Source organism: Poeciliopsis prolifica, unplaced genomic scaffold (assembly GCF_027474105.1).
Source record: "Poeciliopsis prolifica strain line A6 unplaced genomic scaffold, Auburn_PproV2 SCAFFOLD145, whole genome shotgun sequence".
In the NCBI taxonomy this organism is placed as follows: Eukaryota; Metazoa; Chordata; class Actinopteri; order Cyprinodontiformes; family Poeciliidae; genus Poeciliopsis; species Poeciliopsis prolifica.
This window is the reverse complement of record NW_026562520.1, coordinates 198,603-226,366: the sequence shown is the minus strand read 5'-3', so window position 1 is coordinate 226,366 and position 27,764 is coordinate 198,603. Positions and strand designations below refer to the sequence as shown.

At 42.0% G+C, this 27,764-nt stretch overlaps 1 pseudogene; it reads left to right on the top strand.

Annotated features, from left to right (window-relative positions):
* The window catches only part of LOC129355766 (FYVE, RhoGEF and PH domain-containing protein 4-like), a 67,980-nt pseudogene extending 40,529 nt beyond the window's left edge, over positions 1 to 27,451 (top strand).
* Positions 27,452 to 27,764: the final 313 nt, after the last annotated feature.

The following is a 27,764-nucleotide window of genomic DNA, read 5'->3' as shown; positions in this document are numbered from 1 at the left end:
TTCCTCCAACTGCAAAAATAAAACAGAAGCTGCAACTTCCTGCTTTATTTTTATCACAAAGGATCACACATGTTTATGGGGGTGCGTCTGTTAAATCAGTTAAAATGTCTTGAATTTGTTGAACCTGAAGAAACCCTGACTTTGCATTGAAAGGTTGTTTAAAGGCTGTTGCTTCCCGGCTTGCTGCGTCGCTGTGACCCGTTTGGTGATGTTTCTGTGGCTGAGCCAACGTGTTGGGCATGTTGCTGCAGGCAGGAGCAACACACAGGCTGCAGATCCTCTGCAGTTCATGTTTGCTCAGCTCTAAACTTTGAAGCTGCCCTGAACTCACGTTGGCCATCGCAGGAAGCCCAGAAACCCAGACAGGAACCCAGCAGACCGCAGGCCCGTCGCAGCTGGCGGATCCTCAAAGTCTGGGACGCGTTCTGTTTCTGAGCAACCGGGTCGCAGCGATCCACCGCGCTCTGCCTGAAGGCTCTGCCCGGACGCAGACGCAGCGGTTCAGGTTGAGGGTTTATCATCTGTAGTGAAATTTAAAATTGACTCTAAAATAGGAGGGATATTTGTAAATTTAACTGGAAAATAATAATTCAGGTTCAGTTGGATCCAAATTCAGGTAAAATCCAATCATTGATGAAAGGAAGACCAGTGAGTTGCTTTTTGCTCTACATGAGAAAGCATGAGGCGACAGTGGACAGGACAGTGACTGAACCTTTTAACTCTCATGATCTGGTGCTTTGTGTGTTCTTAAAATGAACAACAATTATTGATAAAAGTCCAGATTTTATGTTTAATTAAAACCCAGTAGAGTCCAAAATGTTACATTTTCTGTTTTTAACTCTTTTTTTTTCCTACATCAATAAATGTTGATAGATTTGAATATGAGAATCAATTTAATTATCGTGGACTGCTATGATGCATTAAGTCATGCTAATGAAAAAGTATGTAAACATTGTCAAACTATAATAAATGTCAGATGTGTTTTTACTGTTTCTGCTCCGTTAACCCTTGCTGCTGGCAGAACAACACGGCGACAGGAATGTGCAGAGTTGACCTTTGCTCCCTCTGTGCTGTTGCTTCACACAGAGGAGGAGATGATGATGCGTTTTTACTAAATAATGCTCAATCATTCTGGTTTTTCAGAGCTGTAGGTTTGAAACGCAGCTGCTTGTCTTCGTCTGTTTGTCTTTCGGTTTGACGTGTTTCAGACAGGAAATGAATGATTGGAATGCGTTCTGGTCCGACTGGTTCCCTGAGGTGTCATTCCTTCCTCACTGAGCAGGCAGGTGTCATGTGAATGTGCAGCAGCATAAACACACCTGACATCCATTCAGCTGATTCACAACAAGCCTTTCTGCCCCGTCGTTTCTGTTGATGTGAAAGCTTCCGACTTGGGCGTCGCTGTCGAGTTTGCTTCTTCTTATTCATAGAACGGCTCAGAGGCGACGCACTGCCACCATGTCCGCTGGCAATTCATCTACAGTGCAATAAATGCATAACGACTGGCACCAGGAGCAGCTGCAGAGCATGGACAGGTCAGAGCTGGCTTCAGTTAAAGGTACATGCCAGACCTGCTGGTTTTATAATGTTAGATTTTCACAGAGTCAGCATTTACAAAGTTAACAGAAACCGTTTTAGTTGTTTGCTGTGATGAACTCTGGTCAGGTTTACACTGCAAAAACAAAAGATGTAGAAGCTTGTTATAGATCAATCATTTCTTAATATCGATTATTCAGTACAAGAACAAATTTCCCAAAAACTGAAAAAGAGCTGAAACACTGAGTTTCTGTGAATCAAGACTAAAACCCAGCTGGTTAGAGCTGCTTTTGAACAATAATAACTGGAATATTGACCAACATAATGTAATGTTTTCCACTGGTTTCTCTAAATAGTGACTGCTGTTTTTATGAGTTTTAATTTTTGTATTTTTATGAAGTAAAACCTTTCCAGCTGCCTTGCTGCTGAAATGTGCTATAAAAATAAACCTAATTAATTGATACTTTCACTAGCAGAATGTCTTCATAATGTCTTGCTATAAGTGAAAAAGTATTTCTGAAAAGTTATGTGTAAGTTAGTTTTGTCTTCAGTGTATTTAGTATTTCAGTATTTAGATAAAAACTACCTGATCAGACTTTGTGTTTTTGCAGTGCAGAACTGTTTGTCAGGCAAACATTAGTTTTCTGTTCGTCTGGCATTGATCCGTCTGATTGGGTCTCAAGTTAAATATTTTTGCTCATTTCATCGAAAGTCCAACTTTTAATGTCCTGTTGGGTCTAAAATCCGCCGGCAGGTGGAACATCTGTCATCACATCAGTTGGATCATGTTTGTGTCTGCAGCTCCTGACCCGTGTTGGTTGTTGTGAAAGTTTCCTAAGTGGTGTGTGTGTGTGTGTGTGTGCGTGTGTGCGTGCGTGCGTGCGTGCGTGCGTGCGTGTGTGTGTGTGTGTGTGTGTGTGTGCGAGAGAGGGAGGAGTTTAGTGCGTTTCTCTCAGCCTCCCTGCTGGGCTGATTCACTCAGCCTGGGAAGATTGCATGGAGCCTAAACTTAGCTTCCCTGTGGGAGCGAACGGCAGCGTCTCCTTACTGAAGCCTGGCTTTGCATCTGTTTGTCCTGCCGGTCTGAAACTCGCGGTGAGTGGATTTACTGGGATTCTCTCTTTTGAATGTTTCTTTCTCCTCCGTTTGTGTTTGAGCTCGGCTCTGCGTCAGACTTTCCGCTCAGTATCTGGAAAGAAAACAGAAATCTCACGCAGTTTTCTGCTCATATGTTATCTGATAAGTTATGAGACGCTGATACTGTCGATCTTTCGGATAGTAAACAGTCTAAATGTAAACAGTTGTTGGCAGCATGTCAATCACCCAAATTAACGTTATTATCATGATTATAGTTGCTGTGACTGAGTAAAAGTCACCTGTTTGTCTAGAAGAAGGAGAATCTGTACCTGAGATTCCTGTGGAGCCACAACGCCTTAGTTTCAGGTTCTGACACTCCTGGGCTCGGCGCTGGGCTGCCCTGTGGCAGGGTGGGACCCGCTACATGGCTCACACAGGTGTGTCTTTTGTTTTTCTCACCTGCTTCTCTTGCTCACGCAGCTTTCAGCACATATTTTACCAGAAGGAACTGATTGGGCTGCTGGTGGGGAGGAGAGAAGAATCTGAAAAATGTCCTGACTGAGAGGGAATCTCAGAAAGACCTGTCCACCTGCATAGCTCAGGGAAACATCAGTTTTCTGCTGCTCTCTAACTGTTCTCTGTTTTTAATTTTTTTAATGGAGGCATTTTTAAATTTTTATGCGAGCCAAATCCGACTGTTTCCCGGCAGTCTGAACAGCCCGATTCCGATCTTTTCACCCAAAATCAAATCTGATCTGTTCCACTTTCTCATGTGGAAATAAATCGTGTTCAATGGTTTCCAAAATGTCTGCTGTCTGAACGGTCGTGTCGCATTTTATCCGACTTTTACATCGTTGATGTGAGACATTCGTTATAATTTTGCACCAGAAGAAGTCAGACATCCTAAATAAATGATAAACATAGGCTGAAAATTATAATTATGAAATTATGAAAGTAAATGTGTCTGTGCAGCACATCCAATGACATAAGGGCCTAGTCAAAGTCTAGATATAAATCTAATTGAAATGTTGTCACAAGCCTTGAAAACTGAAATTCTGGTAGAAATGTTAGATGTCCACAGCTGGCAGAGATGAACCCTAAAAGGGTTTTCATAGTTTGAAATCATGGAGGCTGGATACAAATGCATGCCACACTTTTCAGATCTATATTCTTCAAAACATTTAGGATCTCAGGATTTTTAAAGTTATAACGTGACAAAGCATGAAAATCTTTAAGAGTCAAGAAGGTTTTCACATTGAAAACAACAAATTGGAAAATGTCACATCAATAAATTTGTCTTTATAGACTCACTTTCGACACGATAATTTCAGGTCAGAAACAGAAAACAAAATGTTTTACTGAACTGAAATCATGTCAAGATGATGCCTGAACCCCTGAAGGTTCCTCTGTAACTTCCTCAGATGCAAGAAAACAAAAGAGGATGTGATCTGTTGCTGCAGATTCATAAAGTAAGACATAAGGAACAAAACCGCTTCTGGCTTTTAAAAATAAAATGATAGCAGCAACACGAACTCAGTGAGCAAAAAGGAACCTGTCACATCCTTCAGAGTCCAGCCAGCATCGCTTCAGACCCACGAAGACGTTAAAGATCAAAACGTATGAATTTGTATTAACAGAAATGTCATTTTTCTCTAAAGCTGGTTAGAAAAGTGAAACTGTAACTTCTGAAACATCCGTTTGATCATTAGCTGTCTGAGGTTCTGCAGGCTCAGCGAGTTATTTTAGGCTCTACTTTGGAAAATTCTCTACTTTTAGGGACATTGTTTATTTTTTGTTGCAGAAATAGTTGTTTGTACTGGGCTGATGCATTCCTCTTTACTGGTTTAACAGGCAGTGTGAAAACTGCTGCAAATTTTCAGTCGCCTGTAACCGTCGCTGTGCTGTATTTAGGCATGTGTTTGTAAGAGTGGTGGTGGCCGCTGTAATGGGTGTGAAAACTAAAGTTTACTTTGAGATCTGCACATTTCATGCATCTGCTGCAACGATTTTAATCGTCAGTATTTCCTAAAGCCGCTGGCTGAAATCCCAGGTCTGCTGCAGAGCTTCAACGTCGGCTGCAAGCTGCTGCAGGGGGCTGCAGGCGACTGCAGGGGCTGCAGGCGGCTGCAGGCGGCTGCATGGGGCGGCAGGGGCTGCAGGCGGCTGCAGGGGGCTGCAGGCGGCTGCATGGGGCTGCAGGGGGCTGCAGGGGATGCATGGGGCTGCAGGGGCTGCAGGCGGCTGCAGGGGGCTGCAGGCGACTGCAGGGGGCTGCAGGGGCTGCAGGGGGCTGCAGGGGGCTGCAGGCGACTGCAGGGGGCTGCAGGCGACTGCAGGGGGCTGCAGGGGCTGCATGGGGCGGCAGGGGCTGCAGGCGGCTGCAGGGAGCTGCAGGCGACTGCAGGGGGCTGCAGGCGGCTGCAGGGGGCTGCAGGGGGCTTCAGGGGCCTGCAGGTAGCGGTGCAGGGGGCTGCAGGCGGCTGCAGGGGGCTGCAGGTGGCGGCTGCAGGGGGCTGCAGGTGGCGGCTGCAGGCGGCTGCAGGGGGCTGCAGGTGGCGGCTGCAGGGGGCTGCAGGGGGCTGCAGGGGGCTGCAGGCGGCTGCAGGGGGCTGCAGGTGGCGGCTGCAGGCGGCTGCAGGGGCTGCAGGTGGCGGCTGCAGGGGGCTGCAGGCAGCTGCAGGGGGCTGCAGGTGGCGGCTGAGGCGGCTGCAGGGGGCTGCAGGTGGCGGCTGCAGGGGGCCGCAGGTGGCGGCTGCAGGCTGCTGCAGCCGCCTGCAAACTCAGTTTCAAAATAAGCTTTTACAGCCTTTATTTAATCTGCTCAATAATAGACTCAAGGAAATTACAATTTTATTGAAATCAACATAACTAATTGTAGAAACAAAACTTAATAAAAACAGTTTCTGCAAGATTTACTTTTGAGATTCAAGATTCTCCAAAAGTAAAATGAATGCAAAGAAATTATTAATGAATGTGATAGCTAATATTCTTTTTTGAGAAAATGTCATCCACATGTGAAAAAAAAAATGAAAAAGTGTCTATGCCGGATTTAAAGCAACTCCGTGTTTCAGCTTTTTTTCAATTTTCTGGAAGTTTGCTCCAGTTTGGTGGAGCATAGAAGCTGAAAGCTGCTTCTCCAGGTTTGGTTCTGGTTCTGGATGTGGAGCAGAACCAGAAGACCAGAGAGGTTTGGGACGGTGATACGACAGCAGCTGGTCTTTAATGTTCTGAGCCGTTCACTGATCCCTTATAGAAGGCTGACTTTGTAACTGTCTTTATGTGACTGTGAAGGTTCGGATCTCCACCAGTTTTCAACCTGCTCTCTAGTTTCTGTCTGTAACAACTGAAGCTCCTGCTGCTGACTGATCGCTCCTCTTAACGGATCGTTTCGCTGCTGTTTTCCTCTGGTTGTCAGAGAATCAAAGCGTTTCTGCGGGTGGCGGCGGGGCTGCCTGTAATTTTCTGAATGCAGCGGTCTGACGCTCTTCCCAGACGGTTTTAATAAGATGCTGGAATAAGTGTGAGACCAGGAGCAGCAGCAGCTTTCACCAAACTCTCCAGTTTGGAGAAACAATTATTTTAATGTTGATGGATTAAAACAATCAAACATTTTTGACTAATTTTGACTTTGTCTCGGTTGGTATTGCCCTGGTCTTATCTGCAGCAGCGATTAGAGCAGCTGCAGTTATTTCAGTCCAGACTGAAGCTGACTTCCTGGACCTCCGGTTTGTCTCAGGATGAATACATTTCCTGCAGTTGTCCAGGATGAAAACGATCGGTTCACAGGAGGAATTTGAGCTCCGTTCCTGTAATAACACACAACTTGTTGACTGTTTTCTTGTGATGGCTTCATGTGGCTGCGAGGGAAACCAACCAGCTTATCAAGAGAAATTTGTCGAGGCCGTGTTGGTAATTAATGGGTTATTTTTGGAAGGTGGTCGTGCTGAACGCGGCGTGGGATCGTTTCCAGGCAGACAGCTCCTCCAGCTACTGCCTTTAATTTAGGGCAGACTGGATGAAATTAAAACTGTGACTATGTGATTCTGTGGTTGTTTCTCCCTCTTTATGCTCCAGGGCTGGCCAGATAAAGATCATGTTAAGAAAAATAAATATGGTGCTTTAAGCACCATTTTGGCCCAAACTAACAATTTTTAGTAAACAAACTTCATCCTGAGAGGCGCTCCACACGTAGAGCGAACACAAGAACCTCTTCATGTGGTCTGTGTTTAGATGGTGAGAGTTTCACTAAATAAAGCACAAAGAATGGAAGAAAATGCTTATTGGTCTCACAAACCTCTTTGTGTAGTTACGCACGAGACAAAGTCATAGATGTATAATGCAGAAATCATCAGAAGCGCTTCAGTTTTGCAGATTTTGTGAATATGCAGTAATTGACTGTTGCTTTATTCAGTTCAGTTTATTTCTGTAGCAACAATTCCACCAATGCACGGTGGAGTGGCTGCAGGTGATTAATGTTTTTAACAAATTTTCTTCTAAAATATTTGAAATAGTCAAGTTCAAATTCCTGGACCTCCGGTTTGTCTCAGGATGAATACATTTCCTGCAGTTGTCCAGGATGAAAATGATCGGTTCACAGGAGGAATTTGAGCTCCGTTCCTGTAATCACACACAACTTGTTGACTGTTTTCTTGTGATGGCTTCACAAGAAAACCCCCTAAATTAAAAGTAATGATGGTGTTTTTGTAATTTGTGTTTTAAATTGTTGAACTAATCCGTGTGTGTTGCAGCATTTCATTAGTAATCAATGACTAAATTTGAAATTACTGCTCTGACCTCATGTGGTTAAGAGTCTCAACCTGCAGTAATTTTATTCCATCTGTTTAGCTGAGTTATGCAGATAAACACACATCTGTCATGGCTGAATTATATGTTTGCTTCTTTTACAAATGAACCTGTGTCACATCATATATATGTCCTGTAGAAACAGGAGGTCAGAGCTTATTGATTAAAGGTTCCTCAGCATCCTGCTCAGATTTAAGAAGGAAAACAGCCAGTAGGGGGCAGAAGATGAGATTTTTATGAGGATAAAAATAATCACATCTCAATGTTCTTAAATATTCACTGAGATTTGGCACTATATCAAGAGATGCATTTATTTTCAGGCTTTTTACTCATCAATAAAAGCACCAAACTCACACTGTCTGCATCTAAACGAAGTGGCCCCTTTAAATGGAAACTAACGAACAAACTTAATAGTGTGGAACTATTTAGAGCTTGTGGAAACGTGACTCCTTATTAGGACATTTTCTGTGCCGGTCGGCTTGACAAAGCAACATGTAGTGTGTGTGTGTGTGTGTGTGTGTGTGTGTGTGTGTGTGTGTGTGTGTGTGTGTGTGTGTGTGTGTGTGTGTGTAGAGGTCACAGTGAGGTTGGTTTAGTCTCCAGTAAACTCTGCCCGTCTGTGTCTGTTGCTCCATCTAAACAGTCATGCTGGCCCAACTGGGACCAGCTGGTCGGGAAAAGTCCCATCAGGTGGATTATTGGTGGGATAATCGGGCCAATATTTGGTGTTAGTCTTGATTTTGTTCTTGTCTATGGCTGTAGTGGAGCAGTAAATGTTTTTCAGAGCTTTGTTTGTCATTTTCAAACTTTCAGTTGGTTCACCTGCTTGGCTCGGTGAAAAAGATCCGGTTTGTTCAGCCGGTTTGCTGCGGCTGAGGAGGCTGTGAGGATCAATGCCTCCCAAAACAACCCCAAACCCTGCAGAAGAACCCGCCAAACTGCTCCAGGCAGAAATGCCTCATTTTCAGAGTCAGATGGAAAAAATCCAGAAAACCTCTGAGAAAACTTTACACAGAAAGTTTAGCTTTAGCTTCTCTACAAATTAAGAAAAGTATAATAGGCCAAGATGAGAGCTGCTATGGTGTTGCTCATTAATATTTACAACATTTAAAGACAAGTTGAATAAATAATGAAGACCAAATCTGTAAGTTTGGTCTGCAGACAAAGAGAACAGCTGCACCAAACATTATTCACCAAACTCCATAAATGAGGTTTTTAGGTGAAATTAGGTGAAAACATTCAGGAATGTAAAGATTTGAAACGGTTTCCTCTACAGTGATGCATTCTGGAATAAATGTCATCTGCATGGAGAAAGTGAGGAGATTCATTCATTGCTAGTATTTCCATGCAGAAGTGGATCACTTCTGCTAATGCGCTCATAGTGGAGATCATTTTTAGTTTTGTGCTATAAAGTTTCTGGTAAATTTAGAAACATATTAATCAAACTTGACTTCCCCTGAATCTGCTGATGCGCTAATAGCAGAGCTATTTTTTTAGTTTAAGGCATTTGGATTCTCCTAAATATTTTTTCTGGATAAATTTTAAAGTGCTAATTTACTTGGCTGTTTTGCAGACTTTCAGTTGAATAAAGTCTGTAAGCTTCAGTTAACTACTATAACTGACGCTTATGCTTTTATTTTGACATCTGTTCTGTTTCATTGTCTTTTTTTTTTTGAAGAAACTTCATTGAGCAAGAGCCAAATATGCAATAAGCAAATAGAAATAAAAAGAAATATTAAACATTAACAACCAGGCCTGTAGCAAGATCACTACAGTGCTAAACCAAATATTAGCTCTGCTATTAGCACATTAGCTAAAGTGTGCTGCTATCAGGCAAGATTTCTTAACACATCAGGACGATTAGAGAGGCTTTAATGAAAAGTGGTTCTGGCCGTTTGGACCCGTTCAGGAGATGAAAGTACCTCAGCAGATATTGTTCAGCCTCAGCATCATCTGAGCAGCTCATGCTGCTGTAACATGAACTGCAGTGTCTCCTCTGGTGTGCTGTGGTCATCTGGAGCACCGCCACCTCCAGGATGACCGTGTGTTTTGGTCTGTGTCGCGTCTGTGGAAGTCCTGATGGTGCATTCTTTGTCCCTCAGCTCTTGGCTGCGGCTCGCCGAGGAAAACCAGCGGCGGCTCGCCCATCCTGCAGGTGTCTGAATCGGGCAATTGGGGGGGCAGCTGACAGGAGGAGGGGAGGGGTCAATGGAAGAGTACCTGGAAGCAGGACTCTGCTACGGTCTAAACCACAAGGTACCTGTCGGCATGCCGTCCATAACTCATGCTGAATGATTTAGGATCACAGTCCAGAGTGTGTTTGTGTGATAAGTCCTTCAATCAGTGAACCGTGAGACCGGTGAACCTCTTCTGTTTGACTTCAGTTAATCATTCTACAAAGATAACAATGAAGAACTTCCTTCTTCTCATTGCTGTAAAAGCAAATTATAAACCTGTGAACAGAGCTAACAGTTTCTGTTCTCACTGCTATTGGTCCTTGAATAAATGTTAATATCACAGGAAAGTATGCTGAGCAAATCAAACATCAGTTTTCAAATAACTTAATCTATTAAGGGAAAAACTTTAAACCAACTCAGCCTTGTTTGTTGGTTGATTTAATTTTGGTCTTTGTGTTTTCATAAACAGTGGTTTGTTTCTGAGCTCTTTAGAAACCGGCACACACAGATTGTTTGTCCTTCGTTTTGAACGCATCCTTTGCAGACATTCTGCAAAAATATGGATCTACTGGCCAAGGGACAGATTAAACCTACATCGTCAATTTACATTAACAAAATAATGTTTGTTTTACTGGCGAGGCACCAAAACAGACTCCAGCCCAACTGATTCTTAACACAGGTTGGTTTGATAAATTTGTTTTCTATTAATTAAAGAAACCATCATTAGAAAACTGCTTTCATTTTTACTCCAATTATCTTAAAGTAAAATATTAGACAAACATCTTTTGTTGCTGTTTTTAAGTGTCTCTTAAACAAACTGAAACTAAAATCAAGTTAGTTTTTGTTTCCTTTTTTAAAATTTCTGGAGTGTTTTTGGTTCACCTTATTCTGCTGCTAATGTTTTTATTTTAGTTATTTTCTTGGTATCTAGAATGAAATAAAAAGAGGAAATTGAGATGAAAAGCAGCAACAGATATAAAGGTCCACACAAAAAGCACTGAAAGAGTTAAAAACAATATATAAAGAAATAAGATTAACTAAATTAATAATAATAAATGCAATACTGCAGGACTGTAACAGGAAGTTTCTGTGCAGTTTTTAGAAATTGGCAGTTTGGGCTCATGATCCAAGGGATGAACAACTGAGTCGGATCACGTTTTAATAACTGCATATAATGTGCATGTATACGAAGTATCCTACCCTATTTACAATACATTTCTGCTCCAACAGAGGAAATGTTATTTAAAAATGAGTAAAAGCAGCAGGTGATTCTGCAAAGAGTAGCATGGATGAAAACAATTTTCTGTCCTTGATGTACAGCATTTGGGGTAAACATGTTGTTTTCTAAATGCGCTTTGCAAATCAAATGAATTGGATGTTTGTCTCATTAAAATTAATTTGATTTGATTTAAAATGTGCCGAAAAAACAAAGACAAAGAAAAAATCAGAGAAGTAAGGCCGTTGTCACATAGGGTAGATTTTGCTGCCCTCTTCAGCTTCAGAGTGGAACTGCAGCTTCATATTTCCTCCAATGGAAATCATGAATGCATCCATCAGGACTCAGGCATGTTTTGTTTTTTTGCTGTTGTTTCTTTAGTGCCGCCAAAGCCGGACCACCTGCTGAGTCCAGTGTCTCCTCTGCAGCCTTCGCCGCGCAACGTCCAGAAATCCCCTCTGAGATTCATCATGGAGGACGGAGGAGCAAAGCCGACCGCCGCGCCGCGCGACAGGGTCAAACCGTCCAAGGTGTCGGACCTGATCAGCCGCTTTGAGGAGAACCGGTACTGACTCTCTGCTCTCGCTGGGCTTTAACAGGAAGTGCCCCAACATGGGGCAGGGGGGGCAAAACGCCTCTCAATTATTTAAATAAAATAACAAATACAGGTTTATATTTAGAAACATTCATTTTGATCTATTTTTCTCATTTGCTTTTCCTTTTTTGTTCTTTTTTTTTACCTCATCCACAAATACATCAAAAATATATCCATCCTGAAAAAGATTTGAGTATTTCTTTGATTTAAAACCTAAAAATAGGATAAAATGTTTGGTATTTAATAAAGTACACCTTGTAAATGACTAATACATATTTATAGAAATGTTATTAATTAAATTGTAACCACTTTATAATCATTAATAATACATTAAGAGCCAAATAAAATGTTCTTTTCCAATAACGAGGCAAACAGTTGCTGCAATCAACATTTCAGACTCAGTTGTTTCCTTGTCCTCACAGTGAGATTTATCATAAAATATCATCACTGCATCATAAACATCCACATCTATCTAAGGGAGACTTTTTGTTCAATGTGATATTTATTTATGAGCAGATCAACATTGTGCCATTAACTTTTTCTCTGCGCTGACATTGACTGTGACCTCAGTGACATATAACCATGAAACAAACGATTAAATTATGAACCTTTCATCCGCTGTGACCTGAACACCGTCTCAAATTCTTACTGAGAATCTCAAAGTTTTGCTGTTGATCTGGAGGATGAATCTGCTGCTGCACTGAAACCTGGAGTTACAATCAGGGAACATTTGATCAGGAGTGAAGACAAATTAAAACCTGTTTTAACTGTTACTTACTGTCACACATATTCATAATAAATAAAACAGCAATAAAACAGGAAAATCTCTTATTTGTCCCAGGAAAGCTTTGAACAGTCGGTTTCCACACAGATGTGAATCTTCTAATTGGAATCAGAAACTTCACACATTTATTTAGTTCTCCATCACCTCAAACCTCACTTCACATCTCATTGTGCCAACAGATTAATCTGAGATGTTTAATTACAGTTTTGTAATTAACGCTTTATAAAATGTTTTACAGAATAATAAGTAAAACACAGTTATGAACTGTTTACTAGCCATTTATGAGGCATTGTAAAGTGGTTGCAAAGGTCTTGTTAGTTTTCATCTTTAGTTAAAATGAGGATAGAAACGTCTCTGAATCCTAAATGCCTCAGATTCCTGATCTAACTGCAGAAATGCTGCTCGGTTCTTCTTGGCTAACTCCATTTTTGACCCTCTGGTGCTTTTGCAATATAAACCCTCAGTGTTGCTGTTGTAATCAAAGTGACAGAAGAGTTTTTCTTTCCCAACACCTGAGTTTGTTTCAAGAAAAGGAAAAGCAGAAGACGTCAGATGAAAGTCCTGAGCGTGTTGGATGAGTGTAGCTCAGACGGCAGCAGATTAGTCTGTGTGACAGGCGAAGCGTTAGCGAGGGGATGAGAGGAGATTTGTTCAGGCGAGGGAACTCTGGTCATCATTCAGCCGGCGGAGAGCAGGACTCACTGCTGCCGGATTAAACCCAGGAGACAAAGGTAGGAGCTGCTGTCGCTCTGCTGAACGGCCGTTTGGTTCCCACTTCCAACCCTTTGGTGCTTCAGTGTTTGGCTGCGTCCAGTTTGGTGAATTATAGCTAAATTGTAGCTGCAGACTTGCCTGAAAGACAAAAATGATGTTTTTGAACCAAAAGAAAACTGGATCTCATAAACCAGTCTAGACTTTTTAAATTTATCATGATAAGAACCTTTCATATGGTCATTTTTATTAGTTTTTGTTTTAAGTATCTGAATGTTGGCAAACTGGTGGCGTTTTTCTGTTTTATCCACAGTTTTTGCTCCAAGCTGTTTTTAGGTTTTTATTTTTAACCATTTATGAGGCAAAACCTGAAATTGTTGCTGCAAAAGTGACTCAACAGGTAGAAGCGGCTTTGTCATCCGTCGCTGCTGTCAGATTGTGCGTCAGATTTTCGGGCGTACCAGAAACAAAAGGAAACCACCGCGTTTTTTTAAATCTCTGTAATTAATTTATCAAAGTTAATGCTTCAAAGTCCCTGATTTCCAAATAATCAATCATGCCTTTAATGCCACTGAGGAAGTAATAAAACTTTGGGATTGTGCAGCAACAGGCTGGGGAGGGGCAGTGCTGGGCTACACTTTTATGTAATAAGATTTTACACCACAAGAATGTCAGATTATTAATATATGTGAGACCGTATCTTCTTGAAGAATCAGTTTATTGTGGTGCCACAATTACCAATCCAATATTTGATTAGCTTTTCTGTTTAGTTGTTTAGTATAAAGAGCAAAACCTCATGTTGGGCCACTACAGTGAGTCTGCGTGCCACCACTGGTACATGCACCACAGTTTGAGCACCCTGTATTTTATTCTCCTGCTCCTGTCTTGTAGCCAGTAGGTAGTTTTCAGATGCGCATCAGAGTGAATTTCTCTTTACTGCAGGTTGTAAGAACATCAGCAGACTTCCTCTGCTCCTGAAGTTCATCACCTCAGTTTCCACTAGCTGAGGGAGATTAGCTGCAGCGCTGCAGAACAAAGATAGGAAACACCCACCGCTTCTCAGAGCAGAATTAGCCACTAATGTCCTAATCTGATTCACATGCTGCAGGCCGGCCAGCCGGTCGGTCGGCCTGCTTTTAGCACATCTACAAATGAAACTTCATTCTCGTTTTGTTTGTTTCAGTGCTTCAGCCGCAGTTTGAGACACAGAGCAGAGGAGTTGATGTTTTAACTCGACACGTTTCACCAGCAGATACTTCTGGTTTATTTTTGCGTCTCTGGGTTCGTCCTGTCAGACTGTAGTATATCTTAGGTGGCATGCAGCACACAACTGATTCATGCAGACTGCTCACAACTGCCTGTTGTTCCTCTATTTATACACACTTCCTGTTTTTATGAGCTGTAGCGCTCATTGCAACACAGAAACTGTTGTATCGGTAAAGGTTATGTAGCACAAAGGAGTTTAAAGAGACTTTAGTTTTTAAAAGTGTCTGAGCTCAGCTGAAGAGATTTTTAGCAGCTGTTTGCAGGTGATTCATTCAGACGGGGAAGCAGCTGCAGGATGTGGAGCAGCTAGACTCAAAGTTTTTAAAAAACCTTTTTCTACATTTATTTCTGAGCTCAGAGGAAAGTAGGTTTCCTGTGTAGAAGTAGGACAGCTTGTACCTCCTGGGAACACCTCTTTATTACTGTACCTCTGTTGCACTTCCTCTGCCACAGCAAGAAGTTAGTGCACCTCCTCTGGATTTATTTTTAACTCTTGACGCCCACGTGCGAACTCGCGGAGCTGCCGAGCCCCACACTGGCTGTGAAAAATCAGCCGTCTGCAGGCTCCTTCCACTGTCTTATTTAAATGAAAGTCCTTCTATAACTTCTTCTGCACTCTGACACACTTCCTCCTTCGCCTTTGCTCTCTCCCTCCAGCAGCGCAGACAACAAGAGAGACGGCTCGGCGCTCAAACAGACCAGCAAGGTGTCCTGCTCAGCTCTGCGCGTCTGCCAGAGGGCCGACATCAGCAAGATTCAGGAGAAGTTCTCGTCCGCGGCGGCTGCGACGCAGGATGCCAAGAAGCCAGCGGCTAACGGGGTGCTAGCACAGATGGAGCAGGACAAGGAGACGGAGGAGGAGACGCACCACAGCGTGAGGACAGAGACTGCTGAGCTCGTAAACGGAGATTTGGAAAAAGCAGATGAGCCGGACGATCATTCAGCTTCACAGCACTCGGACTGGACTGGTGCTGAGAATGAGCAAACAACAGTAGAAAGGGAGAAAACAACAGAAATCCTGCAGAAGAGTGAAGAGGGGAACTCTGAGCAAAAGGTAGGTTTTGTTTTTACAAAGTAAGCAAAGATAATCAGTCGTTCTGTGAGGGGAAGCAGTTTGTGCCATAGTAACCAAACCCCCCGGGACGCTGCGTTGTCTGAGGATTAAAATATCTGCTGCTCTGCCTTTTCAGGGAGAAACACATCTGAGCAGAATGAGCTATAATTAAACACTGAAATGACTTTCTGTGTTTTATTCAGCATTTGCAGAAATATGAGGCGTCTCCAAACAAAACTTACATGCTTTAACTTTTTAAGCGGGTCGGATGATGCTGGCTCAAGCTTTGAAGCTATAAGTTGGTCCAGGAAGGTTTTCCAGGAAAGTGAATGAGTGACCAGTCTTCCAGAAGTACATTCACAAGGTCAGACACTGATGTGGGATGACGAGGCTCGCAGTCGCAGCTTTAATTCATCCCACAGGTTTCTATCCATTTCAGGTCAGGATTTTGCAGCCTGTTGAAGTTTTTGACACAAGTTAAAAAAAGTCAAATAAAATAAGTTATAACAATAATTATTACTTAATAAGGTCTGTAATAATAAAAAAATGAAAAAAATGAGAGAAATAGGACGTCGCAGACTTCCTCTGCGACGTCTGCAGAGGAAGTGATCTGAAATTTCAAGATCTTTTAACTGATCTTGACAAGTTAAACAATAGTACATTAAAGTTGAATTTTTTTGAGTTAAAGAGGTTTTAACTTAAGTTTGTTTCTTAAAAATAACTTAAAGAGGAGATTTAATATTTGAATTGGACGAACAGACATTAAAAAATGAAAAGTTTTTCATGAACCTTCTCAAACTCCCTGGTCTGCGTTTTGAAGGTTCTGGCTTTTCGCTCGCTGCTCAGAAACGTTGGAACAGGGAAGGAAATTCCCTGAACTGTTTGCAGCTGTAAGGAAACTGAAAGCTTCAGCAAGCAGAAACCTTTTGGACAGAGTTCCTGTCACTGCAACTCACAGACTGGGACTAAGCTCTGACGAACAGATCCTCCTTCCACCAAACTTTACACATAGCAGTTTAGTGCTTTTCAGCATTGTAATCCATTCTGTTAAGAAACCTGTGCTTTGTCCTTGAGCTAATGTTGATGTTTGCAGCTCTGCAGCTGTCGACTCCCAGCTCTTGTGGTTTTGGAGACCCAGTCGTTTTTTCTTCCTTTTAAAACACAAACAGCCATTTCTGGAGGTGTTAGACAGGTGATCCTCATCCTGAGCTCCTCACAGCGACTCCTTGTTTCTGGTTCCAGGTGCTTCGCCTGTGACCTTCGACCTTTATTCTGGATGTTTTTTTGTTTTGACTGAGCGATGCGTCTGCGTGTTTGGAGGCTGGATTTATACACCTGTAGCTCTGAAGGCGATCGAAACGCCTGAGTTCAGTGATTCAAAGGAGCTGAAATAATTACTGTCTTGACTCTCAGTGTAATGTGTTGAATATGATTCTAGTTGCAGCTTTATAAACAACCACCATCATAAATTTCTTATTAAAATGAGATTTTATTATTATTTATTTCAATTGATGTTTAAAAACCTTTAAAACTGTTTTTTTTTACTGCTGTTTTTTCCCATAAAACTATATCAATTAATAGCGATACATTTGGAAATATGATTAAATTCAGTTCCTTGTTCATGTGACTATTGTCCTAAAGAAGCGAATCATGAATAATTTGTGTTTGTGTGGCTGTGACTGAAATTACCTAAAAAGTTTTTAAAAAAGTAATAAATAATTCTTATATAGCCCGACATCCTACATTCACTTTAATCCAGTTATTCTTCCACTGATGCCCATTTTTAATTTAAACAAGTTGATTTTATACAAAAATTCAGATTTTTATGGAAGAAAAAACAGATTTTTCTCTATTTGAACTGCAAATCTGAGCCAATAGTGGAAAACTGATTGACGTCCGAGTGAGAGGAAGAATTTTCCAGTGAATTCAAAGTGAATTTCTTGTACAGACCTTCCTGAAACCAGTAACCTCACCGGGTTTCACAGCAGAACAGACTCCATGCTGGACCTGCATGGATATGTGGAAGTGATACCAGATAAGCCGTTTGAGCAGCGACAGTAAAACAACAGGCTTAAGTCGTTCTGTTAGCACCAAGTCAAGAGGTCAATCAATGTTCAGTGGGTTAGCGCTCGGCTCCAGAGTTAATTATGAGACACAGATTTCACTCTGAAAACTGACAGAGTCTGATTCATAGAGTATAAGTCATATTTTCTAATATTTCCTTCTACTTTCTTCAAGCTTGTATTTTATGGTGGTTAAATAATTTTTTTAAGTAAAAACAAGAAGTGTTTAAAAGTGTGAAAGGCGAGAAGCAGACGAGTGAAAGACGTTACAGGCAGGCGCCGAGACGCCTTATGAAAATACTTAACATTTTTTATCTCTGTCTGAAATTAGACCAAACGTCACAATAATGAACGATTCATTCAACATCTTCTGAATCGTTACTGTCTCTTTAAACAACAAAGCCAAGCCCAGAAGATGATGTCATGGCTTTGGAGACGTCTGATAGGTTAACTTCCATCTGTGACCTCAGATTGACCTCAGAGCAAAAGGCTGAACCTCAGTGAGGTGCTGCTGGTTTATCCTCAGAGTAACGATGTGGGCCGGCAGGCCGTTCAGCGAGGAAGAATCAATCCCTCCAAAAGAGTCACACATTTCAGTTTGTCAACAGAAACAAAGGCATGCATGTCTGGAGACGTCTCTGGACGACTCTGGGCGTCTGGAGACGTCTCCAGGAGTCTTGGGCGTCTGGAGACGTCTGGATGTCTCTGGACGTCTCTGGGCGTCTCTGGACGTCTCTGGGCGTCTCTGGACGTCTCTGGACGTCTCTGGGCGTCTCTGGACGTCTCTGGGCGTCTCTGGACGTCTCTGGACGTCTCTGGGCGTCTCTGGACGTCTCTGGACGTCTCTGGGCGTCTCTGGGCGTCTCTGGACGTCTCTGGACGTCTCTGGGCGTCTCTGGATGTCTCTGGGCGTCTCTGGACGACTCTGGGCGTCTGGAGACATCTCTGGGCGTCTCTGGGCATCTGTGGACATCTCTGGACGTCTCTGGGCGTCTCTGGACGTCTCTGGGTGTCTCTGGACGTCATGGCCTTCGCTACATCTGGAGGAAATGCTGCTTCCTTCCTAACTGTGACGTATGAGCAGAATTATCAATCACTAATATAATCCTAAAGTTTTTACTGCTATTGAAGCAAATTTGCCAAGTTAACAAATATTTTACTGAACATCATTTCTCGTGTTTAAGGAAGTGCTGTGATTATTTATTTATCAGCAGTGAGAACGGTTGATAATATTTCATGGGTTTAAAATGAAAACTCTTGACCTGTCCCACTTGTTGCTGTTTCCCAGCAGAGAAGTTGCAGTTTAGTTTCTTTTGCACGATAAAACCAGCAGCTGTTGGTTCATTGAAATGTGTTTGAGCTGAATTCACGACAGACCAGTGGTTCTGAGGAAGCGTGTGGCTCGTTGTTCTCAGGTTTCTGACCAGCTTTAAAAAGGAAGATGGTTCCTTTTTGTGGCTCTGCACCTTATGAAATCTCCACTTCCCAGAATGCAACACCATCACTTTGTCAGGCCTCTGTTGTTGTCTGTGACAGCAGCTGACTTCTCACTCATTGTTAGCTCGTTGTGTTTTTTGTTTTGTTTTGTGTTTCCCTTATGTTTTCATGTTCTGAAAGAACCAGAACTTATTGGGCTGCTGATTGGTGGATCTGGCTCAGGTGGAGCCTCACAGCAACGCTTTCAGAAACAGATTCTACTTCCTGGTTCCTGCAGGGCTGTGATGTTTAAACTGTCCCATTAATAGAAATGTCTTCTTTCTTCTCAGGAGACGAACGAGCAGAAGCTGTTTTAAGATCGCCAGCGAGTTGCTGCACACAGAGAAGGCGTATGTGGCCCGACTCACCTGCTGGGACCAGGTGAGGAACTCGCCAAATCTCCGTCTCACTTCTGTTTCAGTCGACAGAGAAACAAAGTTGTTGATCCCTAACCGCGTGCGTGGCTCTGCAGGTATTCTGCACCAAGATGATGGAGGAGGCGAATAAAGGCACTTTCCCTCTGGATGTGGTGAAGAACATCTTCTCCAACATCACCTCCATCCACGCCTTCCACAGCCAGTTTCTGCTCCCTGATCTGGAGAAACGCATGGGGGAATGGTAGGTTCCCGCGATCAGACCTGGACACACAACAGGTCAGACAGAAACCATGGCCTGGAATTTAAAATATTAACACAATTAGTCACATGTTTTGTCTTTCTTCTTCTTTTTTTTTACATCTTGGAACCTTTGTATTTGTGTGTTTCTGGTACGCCTATTAACCTGACGCACAGGTTGCATCCTGCAACAGCAGCGATGGAAGCTGCTTCTCTTGGCCACAAGGGGTTAATTACTATTTTAACGATCTGATTAGACGCTGGAAGAATGAAGCTATTTAAGCCTAACCTCAATGCTAAACATGTAGCAGCTAATGCTAATGCTAGTGTCCTCATTTGTAAAGAATCTCCATGAATCATGAGAGAAACTTTGTAAAGATGAACGGATAGAAAAACACTTTGCTCCAGGCTGATAGCTGAAGAACAGATTAAAATGATGTCTTTGTTTGTTGAGCTCATATATCTATTTAAAAATGTTTTTTTCATTGAAAATGTTGTGCTTATTTTGCCAATTAAAATATGATTAACTAATTACAGACCCTGAAACTAACTCAATTCAAACTGCTTGAGTTTTTGTCACTAACGGCCCAAACCACTCCACACTTTGGACACCCATGTTTACAAAATGTGGTGGAGATATTAGTTTTTATAACAGCCAGACTTATTTATGTCTGCGAAGTGCGTAAAGGTGAAAATGTCGCCACCTGGTGGTCAAGTGTGAATTGTAATCTGTCAAAATATAAACAAACATATATTTGGTTATTCTGAGTGTGATCTGATCTGGAGCGAAATTCAGCTTCACTCAGTAATAATATGAAAACATCATTTTGCATCATTTTGGTAATTATAAAATTCAGTTTGATTTAGGAGGGAAATGCTTTGGTGTTTGTTGTGTTTTCCAATAATCTGAGCCTTCCTGCTGCGCCGCAGGACGTCCACACCGCGAATCGGCGACATCCTGCAGAAACTGACCCCTTTCCTCAAAATGTACGCCGAGTACGTGAAGAACTTCGACAAGGCCATGGAGCTGCTGAAGCAGTGGAGCGACCGCTCGCCGCCGTTCAAGGCCGTCATTCAGGAGATTCAGGTAAACCTGCGCCGCTCCGCTCTGGGCGGAAACATTTCTGTCTGACGTTAAGAAGCTTCCTGTTGGTTTGTGGACAGAGTCTGGAGATCTGCGGCAGCCTGACGCTGCAGCATCACATGCTGGAGCCGGTGCAGAGAGTTCCCCGATACGAGATGCTGCTGAAGGATTACCTGAAGAAGCTTCCTCAGAACGACCCGGACCGCAGCGACGCAGAAAGTACGTTAAAATCCACCTTCATCTGCTGCAATCTGGAGAGAACGAACGTTCAAACTCGTCCTGATCAGAAGAACTTCAGACTTTCTGATCATGTTTCTACATTTTTCTGTTGAATTATTATTCTTCACTTTCAGAGGATTCTTGTAAGCAGGGGTTGCATTTTCTCTCTATGGGTATCGGCCAGATGAGTACATTTCTTTAAGGAAGCCCATTTCTGCCATAAATGAAAAAATAAAAGGCACACTGGAATTTTTTTTCAAGAATGAAAGTCATAATTTCAACTTTGAAAATCATAATTCTGAGTTTTAAAGATGGAAAGTTTTCATTCTGAGGATTAAAGTCAATATTTAAACTTTCAAAGTCATAATTATCAGATAGTCACAATTTTTCTCTTAATATTTTCAAATTCTGAATTTTGACTTTTTTGTATCAGAATTTAGATTTTTTTTTTCAAAATTTTAATCAAAAATCAGAATCTTTTTTTCTAATCGTAGGTTAGAAAAATTTGGCACTTCTTCGCAGAAGTGCCAAAACTGGGCCAATATTACTAACAAATGTTTCTTCCACCTTGTTGCTGTTTATGAATGTGTTTCTGAGGAAGGAGGAAATGTTGAAATGCAAATTTTGTTTTCCAGAATCATTAGAAATCATCGCCACAGCAGCCACCCACTCCAACAGCGCCATTAGGAAATCTGTAAGTAGCGGAGCAGGTTTCCTACTCTGCAGGTAGAAAATCTGTCCAGTTTGGAGCAAAATCAAACTTCCTTTAACTGTTCAGGAAAACCTGAAGAAGCTGATGGAGATTTACGAGATGCTGGGTGAAGAGGAGGACATCGTTCATCCATCCAACGAATTCATCAAGGAGGGTCACATCATGAAGCTGGCAGCCAGGAACACCTCCACCATGGACAGATACCTGTTCCTGGTGAGGACACACACACACACACACACACACACGCACACACACACGCACACACAGACACACACACACACACGCACACACAGACACACACACAGACACACACACATACACACACACACACACACACACGCACACACACACACACACACACGCACACACACACGCACACACACGCACACACAGACACACACACAGACACACACATACACACACACACACACACACACACATGCACACACACACACAGACACACACACATACACACACACACACACATGCACACACACACACACACACACACACAGACACACACACACACACACACACACATGCACACACACACACAGACACACACACATACACACACACACACACATGCACACACACACACACACACACACACAGACACACACACACACTCACTCACACACACAGACACACACACACACTCACTCACACACGCACGCGCTAAAACTTTTTTTGTGAATTTTCATCTTTTAAATTTTCTTTTTTTTTTTCAATGTTTGACTTTTTGAATAAAAATCATCTAATTTATTTCCTAAAAAGTTTCTGATATCTTTCCTGAATTTCAGAACTGCCTGTTTATTCTAGAAAATCGTTCAACTTTTCAAGCTCAGAAATGTCCAAATTTTTTATATAACATCAGTATTTCAGATTTTTTGGGGGTGGAAATTTACTCCTCTTTTTTTGAGTTAAAAAAGACTCTAATCATCGTAACCATAGTGTATAAAATGTCTTTAGATTATATCTACACAACAATAGATTTGTGCATAAAATCCTGAACATGAATTAGGAGGATTTGGTCAGTGTAGCTGCATGCAGGCGTGACGCCAGGTGCAGTTTACTTGCAAACAGGAACAGCAGACATTCAACTTCAACGTTTTTCAAAATCGATTCAGAATTTGTTGGAATAATAATTGCAATTCTCTCCTTATTTATACCTCTAACACACAGATACACACAGAGTGCAGCAGGAAAATATTCTTCTTTTAAAGTAAATAAATGTATAATTTCATAATCGTCGCTCCTTTCTGTGTGTGGAAAACCTGTAGAAATGTCCCTGTTATTGATATGAAGCAGTTATTATCAGGACAATAATTCACTCTGTGCTTTGTGCCTCCAGTTCAACAACATGCTGTTGTACTGCGTGCCTAAATTCAGCCTGGGCGGACCCAAATACACGGTGCGGACCCGGATCGGGATCGACGGCATGAAGGTTCTGGAAACGAGCAACGAGGATCATCCTCACACCTTCCAGGTGTCGGGTAAAGAACGGACGCTGGAGCTCCAGGCCAGGTGAGCGAAACGTTGCAGCTCCTCACAGCGGGGGAATTCATTCAGTAAATTCAAATATGAGTGAATTAAAAGTCTGGAAACTTATGGCTGTGTTGATGAATCCGGCCTTTATTTTAAATCATTTTAATGAAATGTATGCTTAAAGGTTGGAACTTTTGCACATTTTAGAGATGCTATGAAATTCTCCTTGTGTTTCTTTTGCAAAAACAGCTCATGGTATTTACATAATAATTATGATTATTAATGCAAATCGTGAAATATATTCAAAGGGTCTGGTTGCTTTTGTTTCAGAAATGTATTGTCGTTGCTGATTAAATAATTATTTAAGTGCTTTTTGCTCAGAATGTTATCATTTGTTGTTAGAATAACAGAATATGACAATATGTTGTTATGTAGACGGTCAGGGTCACTGAATACACAGACATATGTTTCATACAGCATGTAGGAACCGTTTAAAGTAAAACGAAGCTTTGGTTTCACATATTCTGTCCTGTTTTCTTCCCCTCAGCTCAGAGCAAGACAAGGCGGGATGGATCAAGGTACAGACTCGCCTCTCCTCCTCTCTTTGTTTTGCCATAACTTTTTAAAAGCTCATTTGGTTTGTTGTCTTATCGCTCAGGCTTTCCGGGAGACCATAGACATCTTCCAGCAGAAGAACGAGTCGTTCAAGAACGCTCTGAAAGACGTGGAAAGTTTCGGTTAGCGCAGCATTGAAAGTTTTTCTCACTGACGCCGTGTTGTTTTTATTTTTGGGTGTCATGCTGACTCCTTTGTTTTGCAGAAAGCTGAGTTGGGGAAGCGGGCTCCTCGCTGGATTCGTGACAATGAAGTGACGATGTGCATGAAGTGCAGGGAGCCTTTCAACGCCATCACACGGCGGCGCCATCACTGCAGAGCCTGCGGATATGTGAGCTCAACGTTTCAAGAACATTTAATGTTTCCTGATTATCTGGTGTCGGAGTTCGACTGATGATAAACACTGTTTCACTTCCAGTTAGCGCTAAAGCGCTATTTTTAGCACATGCTCTTCCCGCTTATCTTCAAGATACAATGAGAGGAGAAAGTTTTCAGTTTAGATTCAGTTCTTCAGAATAGAAACAAAAAAAGGAGTTGAAAGGCAGAAACTGTTTGCTGGACAGTTTCTGCCTTTTACAGCAATGGATAAAATAAATGATTAGTCGAGTAAAAATAAAAACATTAACGCTTTCCTCCTCCTGCTATTTTTTCTTCTTCTTCTTCATTCCATTTCAAATAATCAAAATTTTAACAAAGAATATTCTGCAAAACAAAACTTTTCGGTTATCCAGTCCTGTCCTTGAGTTCACCTTCAAAATGCTAATTAAATGGATTCATTATGTCATCAGTGAACAGTTTGGGACAAACTGGTCTGTTGTTCCAGGTGGTTTGCTGGAAATGCTCAGACAACAAGGCACACCTTGAATATGACAACTACAAGATGAACAAAGTCTGCAAAGACTGCTACTCCATCCTGACCGGGGACGGGGTCACCGAGGGTCGAAGGAAGGGCATCCTGGAGGTGAGGACGGATCCGATAGGTTCTGATGTTGTTCGGTGATGTTGTTACGCTCAGCTGTCTGCTCTCCTGTGTGCAGATCGAGGCGGCTCAGTTCACAGACAGCAGCATCATGTCTGGCTTCCTGCAGCATTCTGAGAAAGGAGGCAAGCTGTGGCAGCGGGTCTGGTGTGTGATCCCTGAGAAAGAGTGTCTGGTGCTCTACCTGTACGGAGCTCCACAGGTGACAAAACCACAACTACACATAGTTCCCTTAACCACAGAATCAACAATAAAGGTTGATTAAAGCAACAAGGTTAAAAGTGCTTTACAAAATAAACACAAGAATAAGAAACAATAGAGAAACCAGGGAGAAACATTGCATCACAATCATCAATACACATTAAAGATGTTTCATTTAATGTTTCAGAAGCAGCACTGAGTTTACATTGAGATTTAAACTCGGTGTTTCAGCTGTTTCTCAGTTTTCTGGAAGTTTGTTCCAGATTTGTTGTGCATAGAAGCTGAAAGCTGCTTCTCCATGTTTGGTTCTGATGCAGAGCAGAACCAGAACCAGGAGACCTGAGAGGTTCTGAACGGTTGATACAACAATGGCAGATTTTCATGTATTTTGTTGTTTTTAATGACTTACCCCATGAACAACCTTCTTCATTTAAGTTTTTTTATTTAATTGCAAAATGTGTTTCTTTGACATTATTACAGAATCGACACAATTTGTGCACATTTGTAAAGACAAATCACTTAATATCATAAAAAAAGCATTTTATTAAACTCTTCTGGGCAAATGTAACTTTGGAGACAGAAACATTTGGTTCTCGCTGATTCATCAGATGAAGTCAGTTATCAGTCAAGCATAAGCAGCTGTGCATCAAACAGCATTTTGTCTCCATGGATGACATCACATTTGTGGCGTTTCCTGCAGGACGTGAAGGCCCTGTGCACTGTCCCGCTGCTGGGCTACACGGTGGAGGACGCCGACACGCCGGCCAGCTTCCGCCTGTCCCAGTCCAAGTTTGTCCACACCTTTGCTGCTGAGAGCGAGGAGATGAAGCAGCGCTGGCTGAAGGTCATCCGAGTGGCGGTGACCGGAGAGATGCCGGCGCGGCCCGAAACCGACGAGAACAGCGGCGCGCAGGAAGCTACTCCTGACGACACCTAGGAGGGTCGTCCGCTCACTTAGCCAGCTGCGGGACTTTCCTCCGCGTCCAGGACCCAAAGACGTCCTGTCCTCCAGGACGCAGCGGAACGACGGGATAAGCTGCCGTCTCCAGGGTTTCTGTCTGTGCTGGATTACAAACGTTTCTGGCACAATCAACACTAGAGCAGAGGCTTCGAGACGCACCATCTGCCCTCAAACGAGCACTATAAAGGAAAATTCAAACTTTCAGGAGGCGTCCAGGATGGGACTCAAACTACGTCTGCTGGTTCTGTAAATCTCTTCTTTGTACAGAACGCTTTTTTATATATAAAAAAAAACTTTTTTCACTTATGTACAAAAATTCAGTCTCCCGCTTTTCTGCTAAGAAAAGGAGGAACATCTAAACATCATGGGAAATATTCCCAGCATTCCCTCTGATTGGAGCTGGAGAAGAACATGAAGCTGGATTCTCATCTCTTCACTCAATCTGCTGAAACGAGAGACAAATGTAAACAGGATGTGACGCAGATTAAAAACTATATTTATCACGTTATTTGAAGCATGTGTGCTTTAAATAATTAAATCTTCATTAGCAAACCAAATGGAATTTTTTGCTGTTAAAATCTTGTTTCATTTTCACGTTAAACATGTAATCAATCACATTGTATTTATTTCGAAATCCAAGTGAAAAAATGTTAAGATCAACATTTCTGCTGCAATCAAAAGCTTCTTCACTGTAAAATCTCCCATTTTTATGTCACTAAAGTTTAATGAGGTGCATCTTAACTGCTTTTAGCGCAACTTGAACACAGCAATAGTATTTTCCAGCGTCCAATCAGATCAGTTTGTTGGTCTAAATGAAGCGAGCGGCGGCTTTGTTCTCCAGCGCTGTGGTTCTGATCGACATCCCAGAAACATGTTCTGCTCGGAACATTTGTATGTCAGAAATGTAAGTGATTAATCACGTTAAAAATGTTCAAGCAAAAATACAAATAGTCAATTAATTGAAATTACTGCGTTAAAGTCCCAGCTGCATGTTGAACATAAGTTTGAATAGAAGTGAAGGCCTGATGATGACAGCCCTAAACAAACCACATAAAATGTGTAAAATTTGTTTGCTCACTTATTGGATTCATGTTCATGTTCATTTAAAGACTTATTAACTTTGAAACTAATCCAGTAAATATCAACTCTGACATTGAAGATCTCCACAGATTACGTCATTTTTCCTGTTTGTCTCTCCGATTCACTCGAGTTTGACCGGAAATGACGCAACGACTGCGGAAATGAACCTGTCCACGTTACTAATGGCAGAAAGTCCTTTAGAGAAATCATCAGAAATATTAAATGTATTTGATTGAAATTTATGTTGCCATTTGTGTCAGAACAGTAATTTAGTATTTTAACCATGGCTAGAGGAGAGAAATGGTTTGTCCTAATGTTTCGGACTGATGATGGAGAAACAGCACAATCAGACACAGCCAGCCGATGAAACAAGTGTAAATGTGTTTTTACTGCTGTAATTATTTTTTATTTAAAGTAATTTATATACTATAATGGACTGTTGAATGCAGCACAAACTTGTTCCTGTGCAGTCAGCTGAGGAATGCAACCAACTGGTCAAATGGCCGCCAACATGGAGGGGAAATGTGCCAATCTGTTATTTTTGCTCGTCTCTGAACTGTTCCCCTCTGCAGTGTCCAAATAAAGCAAAGACAACTGAGCACAAACCCTGTGATGAATCTGAATGTAAATCTATATTTCTGTCTTCATCGCCTTCCCAACCGTTTAAGAATCGACGCACTTTACACCCTGGAAGAAAACAAACATTTACCTGCAAAGAAAATAAAAGCCATCCGGTGGTCTGTGCTGATCTTGTAATATTTAAAAAGCATTTCTGGCTCGTTTAGTTTGCCAGGCTCTTCACACGGTTTTAGTTCCCCGTTTTGCTTCAGCGACCCGACCCAGACGACGACCCGAGTGAAACTGGTCACCTTCGAATCGGTGCAAAATGCTGTCAAACGTTTGTGCTGCTATCATTTTAAAGATATGGTTTCCAGGGGTCATGAGAGGTCAACCAGCCTTCCACCACCTTCTTCAAATCAGATTTGGTGACGATCAACTCGACTACATTTGACGATATGAATAAAATTTTAAAGGTAATTTTGATTTTGTAAA